Source organism: Bubalus bubalis, chromosome X (assembly GCF_019923935.1).
Source record: "Bubalus bubalis isolate 160015118507 breed Murrah chromosome X, NDDB_SH_1, whole genome shotgun sequence".
In the NCBI taxonomy this organism is placed as follows: Eukaryota; Metazoa; Chordata; class Mammalia; order Artiodactyla; family Bovidae; genus Bubalus; species Bubalus bubalis.
Genome location: NC_059181.1, coordinates 78,468,196 through 78,486,878, shown reverse-complemented (window position 1 = coordinate 78,486,878; position 18,683 = coordinate 78,468,196). Strand labels below are relative to the sequence as shown.

Sequence of the window (18,683 nt, the reverse complement as noted above, 5' to 3'; positions counted from 1 at the left end):
TCTACCACAACTACAAATAAAAAATGCACTCTGGAAAGAAAAAAAGTATCTTCCTCGAAGGATACCAAGCTGGCCTCCCCTTGTGATAAATGATACTTACACTCCCAGTATAGTTTACTTCCAACTAGGGTACTCCATTTTACATGGATAGGCTTCTACCAATCTGCCACGCACTGATTTATTCTGTGTACTCAGGATAATTATGAGACACTTCTATATATTTAAAAGTACCATCCCTCCTGTGGATCATGTGGAAAAAAATACTACCTAGAAGACTTCAAAATGCAGTGCACTGAAGCTCATTAAAAAACAACCCCTCCATGGAGGCGGTCCTAAGATAGCAGAAGAATAGGATGGGGAGACCACTTTCTCTCCCGTGAATTCATCAAAAGAACATTTAAATGCTGAGTAAATTCCACAAAATAACTTCTGGATGCCGGCAGAGAACATCGGGCACCCAGAAAAGCAGCCTATTGTCTTCAAAAGGAGGTAGGAAAAATATTAAAGACAAAAGAGGGAGGGAAGGAGCTCCATCCCATGAAGGGAGTCTTAAAAAGAGAGAAGTTTCCAAACACCAGGAAACACTCACTGCTGAGTCTGTTGAGAGCCTTGGAAGCACAGAGGGCAGCATAATAGGGAGGAAAAATAAGTAAATAATTAAAACCCACAGATTACAAGCCCAGTGGTAACTCCCCCAGGGGAGAAGCAGCGCAGACACATGGGCCCGCCACTAGCAAGCGGGGGCTGGGCGGGGAGGCTCTGGCTGCATTGCTTAGAGTAAGGATCAGGCCAAATGCCCTGAGGATAATCAGAGCAAACTAATTTGGGCTAGCAAACCGGACTGTGGGATAGCTACCAAGTGAAAAGCCCTAAGACACCGCCAGGCCTGCACACAGAACAAAGGGCTGAACAGAACTAGCCGGCAGCAGACCATTCCCTTCCGGTGACAGGCAGCCAGAGCCGGAAGGGGGCAATCGCAGCCCCAGAGAGACATTATCTACCTAACTGCAAGCAGGCTTCTGTGCTAACTAAGACCTCTTGGGGTTCTGGACAGTCATCATCCACCTGAGAAGGTGCACCGGTTGTACACCCAAAAAACTGAGTGGCAGGGACGGGAGACGCGATAAGTCACAGTGACCATGCTTGCCAAACACCTCATCACCCGAGCTGCTTGGAGCTTGGAAAGGCACAAAACACAGGCCCAATGGAGTCTGCGCCTCTGAGGACTACTCGAGTGCCTGAACGTGAGAGGCTTAGACCTGGGAGATGCATGCAACCCAGGGCCGGCCTCGGTCAGTTCCCGGTGAGGCAACCTAAAGCCTAAGCTGTGTGGGCAGGGAGGGTGCACGTGCCGTGAGCGGGGGCAGGCCCAGTGTGGCTGAGACACTACGAGCACATGCCAGTGTTATTTGTTTGCAGCATCCCTCCCTCCCCACAGCGCGACTGAACAAGTGAACCTAAAAAAAGTGTCCACCACCACCCTCCTTGTGTCAGGGCGGAAATCAGACACTGAAGAGACCAGCAAACAGAAGAAGCTAAAACAGAGGGAACCGTCTTGGAAGTGACAGGTGCAATAGATTAAAACCCTTTAGTTAGTACCAACTACATAGGAAGGGGCCTATAGATCTTGAGAAATATAAGCCGGACCAAGGAACTATCCGAAAATGAACTGACCCCACACTGCCCACAACACCACCAGAGAAAGTCCTAGATATATTTTTACTATTTTTATGATCATTCTTTTCTTTTTTCTTTTTTTTTAATTTTAAGTGCTCTATTACTCCTTTAATTTTCATTTTTATAACCTGCTATTACTTTTCAAAAAAAAGACTATTTTTTAAAGTAAACTTCATATATATATATATATATATTTAATAATTTTGTGACTTTGTTTTTTTTTTCTTCTTTTCTTTAATATTGTATTTTTGAAAATCCAACCTATACTCTATAATTTTAATATATGCTTTTTGGTATTTGTTATCAAATTTTTACTTTTAAGAACACAATCTTCAGTATCCATTTTTACTTGGGAACAAGATTATTGGCTTGATTGCTCTCTCCCCCTTTGGACTCTCCTTTTTCTCCACCAGTTCGCCTCTGTCTCCTCCCTCCCTCTTCTCTTCTCTACCCAACTCTCTGAATCTTTGTGTGTTCCAGATGTTGGAGAACACTTAGGGAACTGATTACTGGCTGGATCTGTCTCTCTCCTTTTCATTCCCCCCTTTTATCCTCCTGGCCACTTTTGTCTCCTTCCTCCCTTTTCTCTTCTCTGTATAACTCCGTGAACATCTCTGAGCGGTCCAGACTGTGGAGTGCACATAAGGAAGTGATAACTAGCTAGCTTGCTCTCTCCTCTTTTGATTCCACCTCATCTCATTCAGGTCAACTCTAACTCCCTCCTCCCTCTTCTCCATGTAACTTTGTGAACCTCTCTGGGTATCCCTCACTGTGGAGAAACTTTTCATCTTTAACTTAGATGTTTTATCAACGGTGCTATATATAAGGAGAAGTCTTGAGACTACTGTAAAAATAAGACTGAAAACCAGAAGCAGGAGACTGAAGTCCAAATCCTGAGAACATCAGAGAATTCCTGACTTCAGGGAACATTAATCGATAGGAGCTCATCAAATGCCTCCATACCTATACAAAAACAAGCACCACCCAAGGGCCAACAAGTTCCAGAGCAAGACATACCATGCAAATTCTCCAGCAACACAGGAACACAGCCCTGAGCTTCAACATACAGGCTGCCCAAAGTTACTCCAAGACCACTGGCATCTCATGACTCGTTACTAGACACTTCATTGCACTCCAGAGAGAAGAAATCCAGCTCCACCCACCAGAACACCGACACAAGCTTCCCTAACCAAGAAACCTTGACAAGCCACCGATACAACCCCACCCACAGTGAGGAAACTCCATAATAAAGAGAACTCCACAAACTGCCAGAATACAGAAAGGCCACCCCAAACTCAGCAAAATAAACAAGATGAAGAGACAGAGGAATACCCAGCAGGTAAAGGAACAGGATAAATGCCCACCAAACCAAACAAAAGAGGAAGAGATAGGGAATCTACCTGAAAAAGAATTCCAAATAATGATAGTGAAAATGATCCAAAATCTTGAAATAAAAATGGAATCACAGATAAATAGCCTGGAGACAAGGATTGAGAAGATGCAAGAAAGGTTTAACAAGGACTTAAAAGAAATAAAAAAGAGTCAATATATAATGAATAATGCAATAAATGAGATAAAAAACACTCTGGAGGGAACCAACAGTAGAATAACTGAGGCAGAAGATAGGATTAGTGAAGTAGAAGATAGAATGGTAGAAATAAATGAATCAGAGAGGAAAAAAGTAAAGCAAATTAAAAGAAATGTGACAATCTCAGAGACCTCCAGGACAGTGTTAAATACTCCAACATTCGAATCATAGGGGTCCCAGAAGAAGAAGACAAAAAGAAAGACCATGAGAAAATACTTGAGGAGATAATAGTTGAAAACTTCCCTAAAATGGGGAAGGAAATAATCACCCAAGTCCAAGAAACCCATAGAGTCCCAAACAGGATAAACCCAAGGCAAAACACCCCAAGACACATATTACTCAAATTAACAAAGATCAAACACAAAGAACAAATACTAAAAGCAGCAAGGGAAAAACAACAAATAACACACAAGGGGATTCCCATAAGGATAACAGCTGATCTTTCAACAGAAACTCTTCAGGTCAGGAGGGAATGGCAAGACATACTTAAAGTGATGAAATAAAATAACCTAGAGCCCAGATTACTGTACCCAGCAAAGATCTCATTCAAATATGAAGGAGAAATCAAAAGCTTTAGAGACAAGCAAAAGATGAGAGAATTCAGCACCACCAAACCAGCTCTCCAACAAATGCTAAAGGATATTCTCTAGACAGGAGACCAAAAAATGGTGTATAAACTCGAACCCAAAACAATAAAGTAAATTGGAACGGGATCATACTTATCAGTAATTACCTTAAACGTAAATGGGTTGAATGCCCCAACCAAAAGACTGGCTGAATGGATACAAAAACAAGACCTCTATATATGTTGTCTATAAGAGACCCACCTCAAAAGAGGCGACACATACAGACTGAAAGTGAAGGGATGTAAAAAGATATTCCATGCAAATAGAGATCAAAAGAAAGCAGTAGTAGCAATACTCATATCAGATAAAATAGAATTTAAAACAAAGATTGTGAAAAGAGACAAAGAAGGACACTACATAATGATCAAAGGATCAATCCAAGAAGAAGATATAACAATTATAAATATATATGCACCCAACATAGGAGCACCGCAATATGTAAGACGAATGCTAACAAGTATGAAAGGGGAAATTAACAATAACACAATAATAGTGGGAGACTTTAATACCCCACTCACACCTATGGATAGATCAACTAAATGGAAAACTAACAAGGAAACACAAACTTTAAATGATACAATAGACCAGTTAGACCTAATTGATATCTATAGGACATTTCACCCCAAAACAATGAATTTTACCTTTTTCTCAAGTGCACATGGAACCTTCTCCAGGATAGATCACATTATGGGCTATAAATTTAGCCTTGGTAAATTCAAAAAAACTGAAATCATTCCAACCATCTTGCCTGACCACAATGCAGTAAGATTAGATCTCAATTACAGGAGAAAAACTATTAAAAATTCCAACATATGGAGGCTGAACAACACACTGCTGAATAACCAACAAATCACAGAAGAAATCAAAAAAAGAAATCAAAAGATGCATAGAAATGAATGAAAATGAAAACACAACAACCCAAAACCTATGAGACACTATAAAAGCAGTGCTAAGGGGAAAGTTCATAGCAATACAGGTATACCTCAAGAAACAAGAAAAAAGTCAAATGAATAACCTAACTCTACACCTAAAGCAACTAGAAACGGAAGAAATTAAGAAACCCAGGGTTAGTAGAAGGAAAGATCTTAAAAATTAGGGTAGAAATAATGAAAGAGAAACAAAGGAGACCATAGCAAAAATCAACAAAGCCAAAAGCTGGTTCTTTGAAAGGATAAATAAAACTGACAAACCATTAGCCAGACTCATCAAGAAACAAAGGGAGAAAAACCAAATCAATAAAATTAGAAATGAAAATGGAGAGATCACAACAGACAACACAGAAATACAAAGGATCATAAGAGACTACTATCAGCAATTATATGCCAATAAAATGGACAACGTGGAAGAAATGGACAAATTCTTAGAAAAGGACAACTTTCCAAAACTGGACCAGGAAGAAATAGAAAATCTTAACAGACCCATCACAAACACGGAAATTGAAACTCTAATCAGAAATCTTCCAGCAAATAAAAGCCCAGGTCCAGATGGCTTCACAGCTGAATTCTACCAAAAATTTAGAGAAGAGCTAACACCTATCCTACTCAAACACTTCCAGAAAATGGCAGAGGAAGGTAAACTTCCAAACTCATTCTATGAGGCCACCATCACCCTAATACCAAAACCTGACAAAGATGCCACAAAAAAGAAAACTACAGGCCAATATCACTAATGAACATAGATGCAAAAATCCTTAACAAAATTCTAGCAATCAGAATCCAACAACACATTAAAAAGATCATACACCATGACCAAGTGGGCTTTATCCCAGGGATGCAAGGATTCTTCAATATCCACAAATCAATCAATATAATACACCACATTAACAAATTGAAAAATAAAAGCCATATGATTATCTCAATAGATGCAGAGAAAGACTTTGACAAAATTCAACATCCATTTATGATAAAAACTCTGCAGAAAGCAGGAATAGAAGGAACATACCTCAACATAATAAAAGCTATATATGACAAACCCACAGCAAACATTATCCTCAATGGTGAAAAATTGAAAGCATTTCCTCTAAAGTCAGGAACAAGACAAGGGTGCCCACTCTCACCAGTACTATTCAACATAGTTTTGGAAGTTTTGGCCACAGCAATCAGTGCAGGGAAAGAAATAAAAGGAATCCAAATTGGAAAAGAAGAAGTAAAACTCACTGTTTGCAGATGACATGACCCTCTACATAGAAAACCCTAAAGACTCCACCAGAAAATTGCTAGAGCTAATCAATGACTATAGTAAAGTTGCAGGATATAAAATCAACACACAGAAATCCCTTGCATTCCTATACACTAATAATGAGAAAACAGAAAGAGAAATTAAGGAAACAATCCCATTCACCATTGCAACAAAAAGAATAAAATAGGAATATATCTACCTAAAGAAACTAAAGACCTATATATAGAAAAGTATAAAACACTGGTGAAAGAAATCAAAGAGGACACTAATAGATGGAGAAATATACCATGTTCATGGATCAGAAGAATCAATATAGTGAAAATGAGTTTACTACCCAAAGCAATCTATAGATTCAATGCAATCCCTATCAAGCTACCAACAGTATTTTTCACAGAGCTAGAACAAATAATTTCACAATTTGTATGGAAATACAAAAAACCTCGAATAGCCAAAGCAATCTTGAGAAAGAAGAATGGAACTGGAGAAATCAACCTGCCTGACTTCAGGCTCTACTACAAAGCCACAGTCATCAAGACAGTATGGTACTGGCACAAAGACAGAAATATAGATCAATGGAACAAAATAGAAAGCCCAGAGATAAATTTATGCACCTATGGACACCTTATCTTTGACAAAGGAGGCAAGAATATACAATGGATTAAAGAAAATCTCTTTAACAAGTGGTGCTGGGAAAACTGGTCAACCACTTGTAAAAGAATGAAAGTGGAACACTTTCTAACACTGTAAACAAAAATAAACTCAAAATGGATTAACAATCTAATCATAAGACCAGAAACTATAAAACTCTTAGAGGAGAACATAGGCAAAACACTCTCCAACTTAAATCACAGCAGGATCCTCTATGACCCATCTCCCAGAATATTGGAAATAAAAGCAAAAATAAACAAATGAGATCTAATTAAAATTAAAAGCTTCTGCACAACAAAGGAAACTATAAGCAAGGTGAAAAGACAGCCTTCAGAATGGGAGAAAATAATAGCAAATGAAGCAACTGAAAAACAACTAATCTCAAAAATATACAAGCAATGCCTGCAGCTCAATTCCAGAAAAATAAGTGACCCAATCAAAAAATGGGCCAAAAAGCTAAATAGACATTTCTCCAAAGAAGATATACAGATGGCTAAAAAACACATGAAAAGATGCTCAACATTACTCATCAGAGAAATGTGAATCAAAACCACAATGAGGTACCATTTCATGCCAGTCAGAATGGCTGCTATCCAAAAGTCTACAAGCAATAAATGCTGGAGAGGATGTGGAGAAAAGGGAACCCTCTTACACTGTTGGTGGGAATGCAAACTAGTACAGCAACTATGGAGAACAGTGCGGAGATTCCTTAAAAAACTGGAAATAGAACTGCCATACGACCCAGCAATCCTACTGCTGGGCATACACACCGAGGAAACCAGAATTGAAAGAGACACATGTTCCCCAATGTTCATCGCAGCACTGTTTATAATAGCCAGGATATGGAAGCAACCTAGAGGTCCATCAGCAGATGAATGGATAAGAAAGCTGTGGTACATATACACAATGGAGTATTACTCAGCCATTAAAAAGAATACATTTGAATCAGTTCTAATGAGGTGGAGGAAACTGGAGCCTATTATACAGAGTGAAGTAAGCCAGAAAGAAAAACACCAATACAGTATACTAACACATATAATATGGAATTTAGAAAGATGGTAATGATAACCCTGTATGCAAGACAGCAAGAGAGACACATATGTATAGAACAGTTTTTTGGACTCTGTTGGAGAAGGGGGGCAATGATTTGGGAGAATGGCATTGAAACATGTGTAATATTATATAAGAAATGAATCGCCAGGCCAGGTTTGATGCAGGATACAGGAAGCTTGGGTCTGGTGCACTGGGATGACCCAGAGGAATGGTATGGGGAGAGAGGTGGGAGTGGGGTTCAGGATTGGGAACATGTGTACACCCGTGGTGGATTCATGTTGATGTATGGCAAAACCAATACAATATTTTAAAGTAATTAGCCTCTAATTAAAAAAAAAAAAAAACCCTCCAGAAGTTCTGTTTAAATGCATACTTTATAAGTGACAATTTCCTCTTAGGGGTAATATCACTGACAAGCATGGCCCGAAACTCACCTTAGACCCTAATAAATCATAAGTAATACAATTTCAACTTTGGAAGACAAACTAGTCTAAATCCATCAGGATTGCTATGGACAACCATGCAGGACTTGATAATGTCTTAACCAGCCAAATTGGAATTTACGCTATGGCAAACACTCCTTGCTGTACCTATTGATAAAGGTGAGTCATATATCAGGACCCATAAAGTGAAGCCCACCCCAGTGGCCAGGCCTACATCACAAATTTAAACCTAAATCAGCAGGCACTTATAGGAAACACCTGTCAAGGAATCCTCACACACCAATAACTATCCACGAACTCCGCTTTAGTGGTTTACCTTAGAAAACAGGGCTTACTAGCCTTAGAAGGAAATCCCCGACCTCCTAGCAAATCATGCCTTCTTTTGGCAGTGTCTCATCAAACTGTATAAAACTTGCTCTTCCCAAAATCCCTCAGGAAGAGTGCTTCATTGTTTGTGAGGCACTGTACTTCCCCATCCAGGAACGGTTTTCCGATACATAATGGACATCGAACTCGTAACCAAGTTGTTTTGTTTCATCAACTGACAGTTACCACTCCAAAACATGGGTGAAGATACTCACAGAACCCTGTTGGTTTGCTGCCTCTTCAGCCATTCTCTGGGATCTCTGGGAAGCTTGTCTCAGGTTTATCCCTGCTTATTTGTGTTCTGAGTTTTTGGAGTTTGTTTGTTCTAATCCTTCTGAGTGGAAAATTGGGGTGTGAAAGACTCCAGACTTGTCTAAGTGAGACTTACTGGGCCACAACTTTGAGTTTGTTGCCAACTTCACTTACCACATAAGCTATCTTCAGGAGGTTTTGATAGGTCTCATGAGCCATGCACAGGCAGCCAAAAACAGTAAGTCTCACTGAACTAGGGAGGATTATTTCGACAAGGGAAAATAATGGATACGCTTCAATCTAAGAAAGCAAGATGGACACTGTTAGGGGCTTTGCAAACCTTCAAGGTAAGTCCACAGCATAAACCACAGGGGGACTCGGGGAAACAAATTAAGATAAGAAATTCTAACTGCTTTGACAGATGGTACATCGGAATCTAAGCAGGCACATGTTGGACTATTTAAAATCATTAGGATGTCTGCCACTGTAAAGAAATCTTGTGAAAGGAATAATAGACCTATTACTAATGCGAATCTTGGAAACCATAGCCACAAAATTGGCGACTACAGGTGAAGCACTTAAAATCTGTTAAGGGTGCTTGCTACCTAATTCTAACCTTACCTGCCAACCTCAAGAAGCATGTGCATGCTCAGTTGCTTCAGTCATGTCCAACTTTTGCTATCCATGATCTGTAGCCCACCAGGCTCCCCTCTCCATGGGATTCTCTAGGCAAGAATACTGTAGTGAGTTGCCATGCCCTCCTCCAGGGGATCTTGCCAACCCAGGAATTGAACCTGCATCTCTTATGTCTCCTGCATTAGCAGGTGGGTGAAGGTCTATACAAAGAGGTATGCTGTAAAACACCACAAAATCCCCAACCCAGTAGCACATTCCTCTTAGGTATTAATTTGGCTCTGAGAGACCTAAGACTTAGCTAAAGAAATGGCATCCTCAAGTTTCAAAGAATTAAGCACACCACCGTCTGGCACACCTACTAATTTTGTGTCTAAGTAATGTGCTCCCTTATGAAGCTATCACTATCTACAAAAATGGCAGAATTTTACTACGACCACCTAGAATCACAGTGGTCATTGTGGGGTACACTTCAATTAGACAAGGTCATTCATTTAAGAAGTGTACTTGAAAGTAAGAGTTCCCAAGTCAAACATACACAATGGGATACCTATTTTAACTGGCATGTAGAAGCCTCTAAAAGGCCTCAGAATTCCCAAAAGGCTTTTGGATGATTCATTGCAGAAGACCAGGAAACATTAAAGACACAAGTATCTAAAACAAGACTGTAAGACTGACATGACTCCTACTACTGTATTCTCATTTACCTGAGTATCCAGTCTACTAATCCTCTATCTGAATTGCCATTCAACTCTGAAGGGACTCAAGTCTGCCAGGTTAATGGCCTTACAGATACCCTCATATCTACCCTTGAAGGAGGGCCTCTTTTTCTTCCAGTCCTGTGGGGCTCCTGCAATTAAGCTCCACTTGCCTTCAAAACCAAATACTCTGGGGGCTCCTTTTTCCAGTGCTGTATCCACAGGCTGGGAAGCCTGATGTGAAACTCAGAATTCTCACTCCTGTGAGAGAAATTCTACAATATTCTACAATTCCCCAGTGTGTGGGTCCCCCACCCAGGGGGTTTGGGATTTGATTATATCACAAGTCCATCCCTCCTAGCCCTCTTATCTTATTGTGATTCCTTCTTTGTGTCTTTAGTTGTAGGAGATATTTTCCTGTAGGTTCCTGTCTTTTTCATTGATGTTGTTCTGAAGATAGTTGTGATTCTAGTGTGCTTGTGAGAGGAGGTGAGCTCAAGGTCTTTACTCCACCATCTTGGCCACTCTACAGAAGTCTGTACTTAGTTGGGAACTAATGAAATTCTGCCCTGAAATGGCCAAGATGGGGCTCTTTTTGACATTTCAAAACTGGTTTTTGTCTATGCAACTAGAAAAAGCCAGCTTGATAAAAACATCTTTTCAAAATTCAGATGCTATATGAACAAAGGCCTTCTAGGAGGAACTCAAACAAAACCCTGTGCCTTTGAGAGGTAAATTTTCTACCAAGGCTCTCAGGAACTCTTACCTTACTTTTGCTTAGACCATCTCTACTTTCTGAGACTGAGGGGAGAAAAGGGGGAAACTTTAAAATTTATTTACTTATTTTACTTGAGGATAATTACTTTACAATATTGTGATGGTTTTTGTCATACATCAATATGTATCAGCTATAGGTATACATGTGTCCCCTTCCTCCTGAATCTCCCTCCTACCTTCCTCCCCACTCCATTCCTCCAGGTTGTCACCAAGCACTGGCTTTGGGTTCCCTGTATCATACATCAAACTCCCACTGACCATCTTTTACATATCATAATGTATACATTTCAATGCTATTCTCTCAAATCATCCCAGCCTCTCCTTCTCTCACTGACTCCAGAAATCTGTTCTTTGTCTGTGTCTCTTTTTCTGCCCTGCACATAGGATCATACATAGGATCATCAGTACCATCTTTCTAGATTCCATATATATGCATTAATATATGATATTTGTCTTTTTCTGACTTCACTCTGTATAATAGGCTCTAGGTTCATCCACCTAATTGGAACTGACTCAAATGTATTTCTTTTTATAGCTGAGTAATATCTCATTGTGTATATGTACCACAACTTCCTTGTCCATTCATCTGCTGATGAACATCTAGGTTGATTTATTGTCCAGCTATTGTAAATAGTGCTGCAGTGAACTTTGGGGTACATGTGTCTTTTTCAATCCTGGTTCCCTCAGGGTATATGCCCAGTAGTGGGATTGCTGGGTTGTATGGTAGTTTTATTCCTAGTTTCCTAAGGAATCTCTATACTGTTCTGCATAGTAGGGGGAAACCTTTTAAACTCAAGCAAGTAAATTTAAAGTTATTTATAAACTAGTGAGTTTATGTTATAATATCTGATTTATGACTAAGTTTCAGAACAAAGCTATGACATCTCTAGTGTGTGTCTGTATGTACATTATAGATATGATATGCCTCTATCTCCAAATGGTATTGCCAAAATTAATTTGTAAATGAGCTCTATTTAATTTGCTTAAAGTAAGTTTTCAGAAATATAGAGAAACTAACCCAAATGAATTTCAGGGTCACATGATCCTGGAAACATTCAGATTAAAGTAATATTTGGTATTAAATTTAGTTTGATTTTAATTAATATGGACATGTCTTTAGAGTTATAAACATTAAATATATAATACCTTTATTATACCTAGGTTTGATAGAAGTCAAATAAGATCTTATCACATTTATTATATAATTTGTTAGCAAGAAAAATAACTTGGTATGATATTTTCATAAATAAATTAAATGTAATGAAATAAGAGTTTTTAGGTGAACTCTAAGGATAAATATGTTTTATATTCTATCTATTTAAACATATTTCTCCAGATATTTGGTAACTTGAAACCTTAGAGTTTTGCTATATTAAGTTAAATGTGGAATTTTATTGAATATCTGTATTATTCCAAAATAAGTTACTGAAACAGTTAATGAACATAGGCTTCCTTTTACAGAGAAACTAAAGATATTTAGGACTCTTAATAAATATGTTTGGTGCCATATTGATACATTTTCTATAAGAAAGTACATACATTTTAGAAATTATAAATAGTGTTTATCAGCTTGCTAGCCTAGAGAATGCTAATGTAAAAGACTGCTCCTAATTCAGACACCAGTCACAAGTCTCAGGTTACTACTTGTACTTTTGAGCAATTGGTTATAAATCAAAGGTTCCCATGACCCCTTCTCAGGTTTGATAAGTTACTAGAAGAGCTCACAGAACTCAGTAAAATGCATATGCCTACTGCTTTATTATAAAGAATACAACTCAGGAATAGCCAAATGGAAGACATGTATGTGGGGGGAGAGGTGCAGAGCTTCCATGATCTCTTCAGGCATGCCACCTTCCAAGCACCTTGATGTGTTCACCAACTCAGAAGCTCTCTGAATCCTATGGATGAGGGGTTTTATGAAGATTTTATTATGTAGGCACAATTCATTAAATCATTGGCCATTGGTGATTATATTATTCAAGCAAGGTTCTCTAGAGAAACAGAACCAATGAGAATTGGCATTGCTCATGTGGTTATGGAAACCACGAAACCCCACTAATTAGCATCTGCTAGCTGGAGACCCAGGAAAGCCAGTGGTGGCATAATTCAGTCAAAGTCTGAAGACCTGAAGAACAGGGGAGGCAATAGTATAATTCTCAGTCCAAAGGCCTAAGAACCCAGGGGTTGATACCAAAAATCACCCTCTGTATACCAGTACCAAATTGAATCTTAGAGATAGAGTTTTGGGTTAAATGTAAAAGAATAGCTTTATTGCTTTGCTAAGCAAAGGGGACAAGAGTGAGCTAATGCCTTCAAAACTGTGCGCCCCAACCTGGGGTGGGAAGGAGTTGTGAGGAGTCTTATAGTCAAGGAGTGGAGTTGATGATAAGGATAAGGGCACATTCAGGGCTTGCATTTTTTCAATACAGAGATCATCTTGTATCAGATAGTCTCATGATGGGCTTCTGTGATTCTTGATGTTATTGAACTTTGACCTTCTCTCTGGAATGAAGAATGCTTCTTCGAGTAGTTAATATCTTCCTTTTGGTGGGGATTTTTAATTCTCAATGATATCTTTGAGCATATCATTATGTTATTGTTCAGTCGCTCAGTCATGTCCGACTCTGCGACCCCATGGAATGCAGCACGCCAGGCCTCCCTGTCCTTCACCATCTCGCGGAGTTTGCTCAAACTCATGTCCATTGAATCAGTAATGTCATACAACCATCTTGTCTTCTGTTGACCCCTTCTCCTCCTGCAATCTTTCCCAGCATCAGGGTCTTTTCTAATGAGTCAGCTCTTCACATCAGGTGGCCAAAGTATTGGAGCTTCAGCAACAGTCCTTCCAATGAATATTCAAGATTGATTTCCTTTAGGATGGACTGGTTTCATCTTCTTGCAGTCGAACAGATTCTCAAGAGTCTTCTCCAACATCACACTTCAAAAGTATCAATTCTTCTGGCTGGCGCTCAGCTGTCTTTATGGTCCAACCCTCACATCTGTACATGACTACTAAAAAAAAAAACATAGCTTTGACTATAAGGAACTTTGTTGGCAAAGTAATGTCTCTACTTTTTAATAGGCTCTCTAGGTTTGTCACAGCTTTTCTTACAATGAGTAAGCTTCTTTTAATTTTTATTGTTTCCCATTCTATTGTTTTCCTCTATTTCTTTGCATTGATCACTGAGGAAGGCTATTTTATCTCTCCTTGCTATTCTTTGGAACTCTACATTCAACTGGATATATCTTTTCTTTTCTCCTTTGTCTTTAGCTTCTCTTCTTTCCTCAGCTATTTGTAAGGCCTTATCAGATAACCATTTTGCCTTTTTGTATTTCTTTTACTTGGGGATGGTCTTGATCACTGCCTCATGTACAATGTCATGAACCTCCCTCCATAGTTCATCAGGCACTCTGTCTATCAGATCAAATCCCTTGAATCTGTTTGTCACTTCCACTGTATAATCATAAGGGATTTGATTTAGGCAGATATGAATGGCCTAGTGGTTTTCCATACTTTCTTCAATTTAAGTCTGAATTTTGCCATTAAGGAGTTTATGATCTGAGCCACAGTCAGTTTCCAGTCTTGTTTCTTGCTGACTGTATAGAGCTTCTCTATTTTTGACTGCAAAGAACATAATCAATCTGATTTCAGTACTGACCACTTGGTAATGTCCATGTGTAGAGTTGTCTCTTGTGTTGTTGGAAGCGGGTGCCTGCTCTGACCAATGCATTCTCTTGGCAAAACAATGTTAGCCTTTGCCCTGATTCATTTTTTTATTCCAAGGCCAAATTTGCCTGTTACTCCATGTATCTCTTAACTTCTTACTTTTGCATTCCAGTTCCCTATGATGAAAACGACATCTTGTTTTGATGTTAGTTCTAGAAGGTCATATAGGTCTTCATAGAACCATTCAACTTCAGCTTCTCTGGCATTAGTGGTTGGGACATAGACTTGGATTACTGTGATATTGAGTGGTTTGCCTTGGAAATGAACAGAGATCATTCAGTCATTTTTGAGATTGAAACCGATACTGCATTTTGGACTCTTTTGTTGACTATGAGGGCTACTTCATTTCTTCTAAGGGATTATTGCCCACAGTAGTAGGTAAAATGGTCATCTGTATCAAATTTGCCCATTCCAGTTCATTTTAGTTCACTGATTCCTAAAATGTCAATGTTCACTCTTGACATTTCCTGTTTGACCTCTTCCAATTTACCTTGATTCATGGACGTAACAGTCTAGATTCCTATGCAATATTGTTCTTTACAACATTGGACTTTATTTTCACCACCAGACACATCCACACCTGGGCATTGTTTCCACTTGACTCAGCCTCTTCATTCTTTTTGGAGCTATTTCTCTGCTCTTCTCCAGTAGCATTTTGGGCATCTACCAACCTGGGGAGCTCATCTTTCTGTGTCATATCTTTTTAACTTTTCATATTGTTCATGAAGTTTCAAGGCAATAATGCTGAAGAGGTTTTCCATTATCTTTTCCAGTGGACCACGTTTTGTCAGAACACTCCACCACGGCCTGTCCATCTTGGGTGGCCCTATATGCCATGGGTCATAGTTTCATTGAGTTAGATAAGGCCTGATCCATGTGATTAGTTTGGTTAGTGTTCTGTGATTGTGATTTTCATTCTGTCTGCCTTCTGATGGATAAGAGGCTTGAGGAAGCTTCCTGATGTGAGGGACTGGCTCTGGGGCAAATTGGGTCTGTAAATTGGGCCATGCTCTGTAAATCTTTTGTAAGGCCTCCCCAGAAAGCCATTTTGCTTTTTCGCATTTCTCTTCCATGGGGATGGTCTTGATCCCTGTCTCCTGTACAATGTCACGAACCTCTGTCCATAGTTCATCAGGCACTCTATCTATCAGATCTAGGCCCTTAAATCTATTTCTCACTTCCACTGTGTAATCATAAGGAATCTGATTTAAGTCATACCTGAATGGTCTAGTGGGTTTCCCTACTTTCTTCAATTTAAGTCTGAATTTGGCAATAAGGAGTTCATGATCTGAGCCACAGCTCCTGGTCTTGTTTTCGTTGACTGTATAGAGCTTCTCCATCTTTGGCTGCAAAGAATATTATCAATCTGATTTCGGTGTTGACCATCTGGTGATGTCCATGTGTAGCGTCTTCTCTTGTGTTGTTGGAAGAGGGTGGTTGCTATGACCAGTGCATTTTCTTGGCAAAACTCTATTAGTCTTTGCCCTGCTTCATTCCGTATTCCAAGGCCAAACTTGCCTGTTACTCCAGGTGTTTCTTGACTTCCTACTTTTGCATTCCAGTTCCCTATAATGAAAAGAACATCTTTTTTTTGGTGTTAGTTCTAAAAGGTCTTGTAGGTCTTCATAGAACCATTCAACTTCAGCTTCTTCAGCGTTACTGGTTGGGGCATAGACTTGGATTACTGTGATATTGAATGGTTTGCCTTGGATATGAACAGAGATCATTCTGTCTTTTTGAGATTGCATCCAAGTACTGCATTTCGAACTCTTTTGTTGACCATGATGGCTACTCCATTTCTTCTGAGGGATTCCTGCCCTCAGTAGTAGATATCATGGTCATCTGAGTTAAATTCACCCATTCCAGTCCATTTTAGTTTGCTGATTTCTAGAATGTCGATGTTCACTCTTGCCATCTCTTGTTTGACCACTTCTAATTTGCCTTGATTCATGGACCTGACATTCCAGGTTCCTATGCAATATTGCTCTTTACAGCATCGGACCTTGCTTCTCTCACCAGTCACATCCACAACTTGGTATTGTTTTTGCTTTGGCTCCATCCCTTCATTCTTTCTGGAGTTATTGCTCCACTGATCTCCAGTAGCATATTGGGCACCTTCCAACCTGCAGAGTCCCTCTTTCAGCATCCTATCATTTTGCCTTTTCATACTGTTCATGGGGTTCTCAAGTCAAGAATACTGAAGTGGTTTGCCATTCCCTTCTCCAGTGGACCACATTCTATCAGACCTCTCCACCGTGACCCGCCCATCTTGGGTGGCCCCACGGGCATGGCTTAGTTTCATTGAGTTAGACAAGGCTGTGGTCCTAGTGTGGTTAGATTGACTAGTTTTCTGTGAGTACGGTTTCAGTGTGTCTGCCCTCTGATGCCCTCTTGCAACACCTACCATCTTACTTGGGTTTCTCTTACCTTGGGCGTGGGATATCTCTTCACGGCTGCTCCAGCAAAGCACAGCCACTGCTCCTTACATTGGACGAGGGGTATCTCCTCACCACTGCTCCTTATGACCTTGAATGTGGAATAACTCTTCTAGACACTCCTGCGCCCGCGCAGCCACCCATCACTCCTTGGAGGTGGGGTTGCTCCTCCCGGCCGCCACCCCTGGCCTCCAGCGTAGGGTAGCTCCTCCCAGCCACTGCCCCTGGACTTGGACATGGGGTAGCTCCTCTTGGCTGTTCCTGGGCCGTCGCAGCCTGGCACTCTCAGCTGCTGCCCCTGACCTTGGACGTGGGGTAACTCCTCTTGGCCTCCTCCTCCTGGGCATGGGATCCTCCAAGCTTCTGCCCCTGACCTCAGACGTGGGGTAGCCGCCCACACTGAATGTGCCGGTTGCAGCCGCCAGTGCTGAAAAATAGCTTTGAAAAGAAGAGAAGTGAAAAGCAAAGGAGAAAAGGAAAGATAGAAGCATCTGAGTGCAGAGTTCCAAAGAATATCAAGAAGAGATAAGAAAGCCTTCCTCAGCTATCAATGCAAAGAAATAGAGGAAAACAACAGAATGGGAAAGACTAGGGATCTCTTAAAGAAAATTAGAGATACCAAGGGAACATTTCATGGAAAGATGGGCTCAATAAAGGACAGAAATGGTATGGACCTAACAGAAGCAGAAGATATTAAGAAGATGTGGCAAGAATACACAGAAGAACTGTACAAAAAAGATCTTCATGACCCAGATAATCACGATGGTGTGATCACTCACTTAGAGCCAGACATCCTGGAATGTGAAGTCAAGTGGGCCTTAAGAAGCATCACTATGAACAAAGCTAGTGGAGGTGATGGAATTCCAGTTGAGCTATTTAAAATCCTGAAAGATGATGCTGTGAAAGTGCTGCACTCAATATGCCAGCAAATTTGGAAAACTCAGCAGTGGCCACAGGACTGGAAAAGGTCAGTTTTTATTCCAATCCCAAAGAAAGGCGATGCTAAAGAATGCTCAAACTACCGCACAATTGCACTCATCTCACACGCTAGTAAAGTAATGCTCACAATTCTACAAGCCAGGCTTCAGCAATACGTGAACCGTGAACTTCCTGATGTTCAAGCTGGTTTTAGAAAAGGCAGAGGAACCAGAGACCAAATTTCCAACATCCTCTGGATCATGGAAAAAGCAAGAGAGTTCCAGAAAAACATCTATTTCTGCTTTATTGACTATGCCAAAGCCTTTCACTGTGTGGATCACAATAAACTATGGAAAATTCTGAAAGACATGGGAATACCAGACCACCTGACCTGCCTCTCGAGAAATTTGTATGCAGGTCAGGAAGCAACAGTTAGAACTGGACATGGAACAACAGACTGGTTCCAAATAGGAAAAGGAGTACATCAAGGCTGTATATTGTCACCCTGCTTATTTAACTTATATGCAGAGTACATCATGAGAAATGCTGGGCTGGAAGAAGCACAAGCTGGAATCAAGATTGCCAGGAGAAATATCAATAACCTCAGATATGCAGACGACACCACCCTGATGGCAGAAAGTGAAGAGGAACTAAAAAGCCTCTT

General features: G+C 40.1%; 2 pseudogenes; both read right to left on the bottom strand.

Annotated features, from left to right (window-relative positions):
- Nucleotides 1-14,435: 14,435 nt before the first annotated feature.
- Nucleotides 14,436-15,318, bottom strand: LOC123465428 (annotated as a pseudogene).
- A 571-nt stretch (nucleotides 15,319-15,889) lies between these two features.
- On the bottom strand, nucleotides 15,890-16,812 carry LOC123465369 (annotated as a pseudogene).
- Between the last annotated feature and the right edge of the window lie 1,871 nt (nucleotides 16,813-18,683).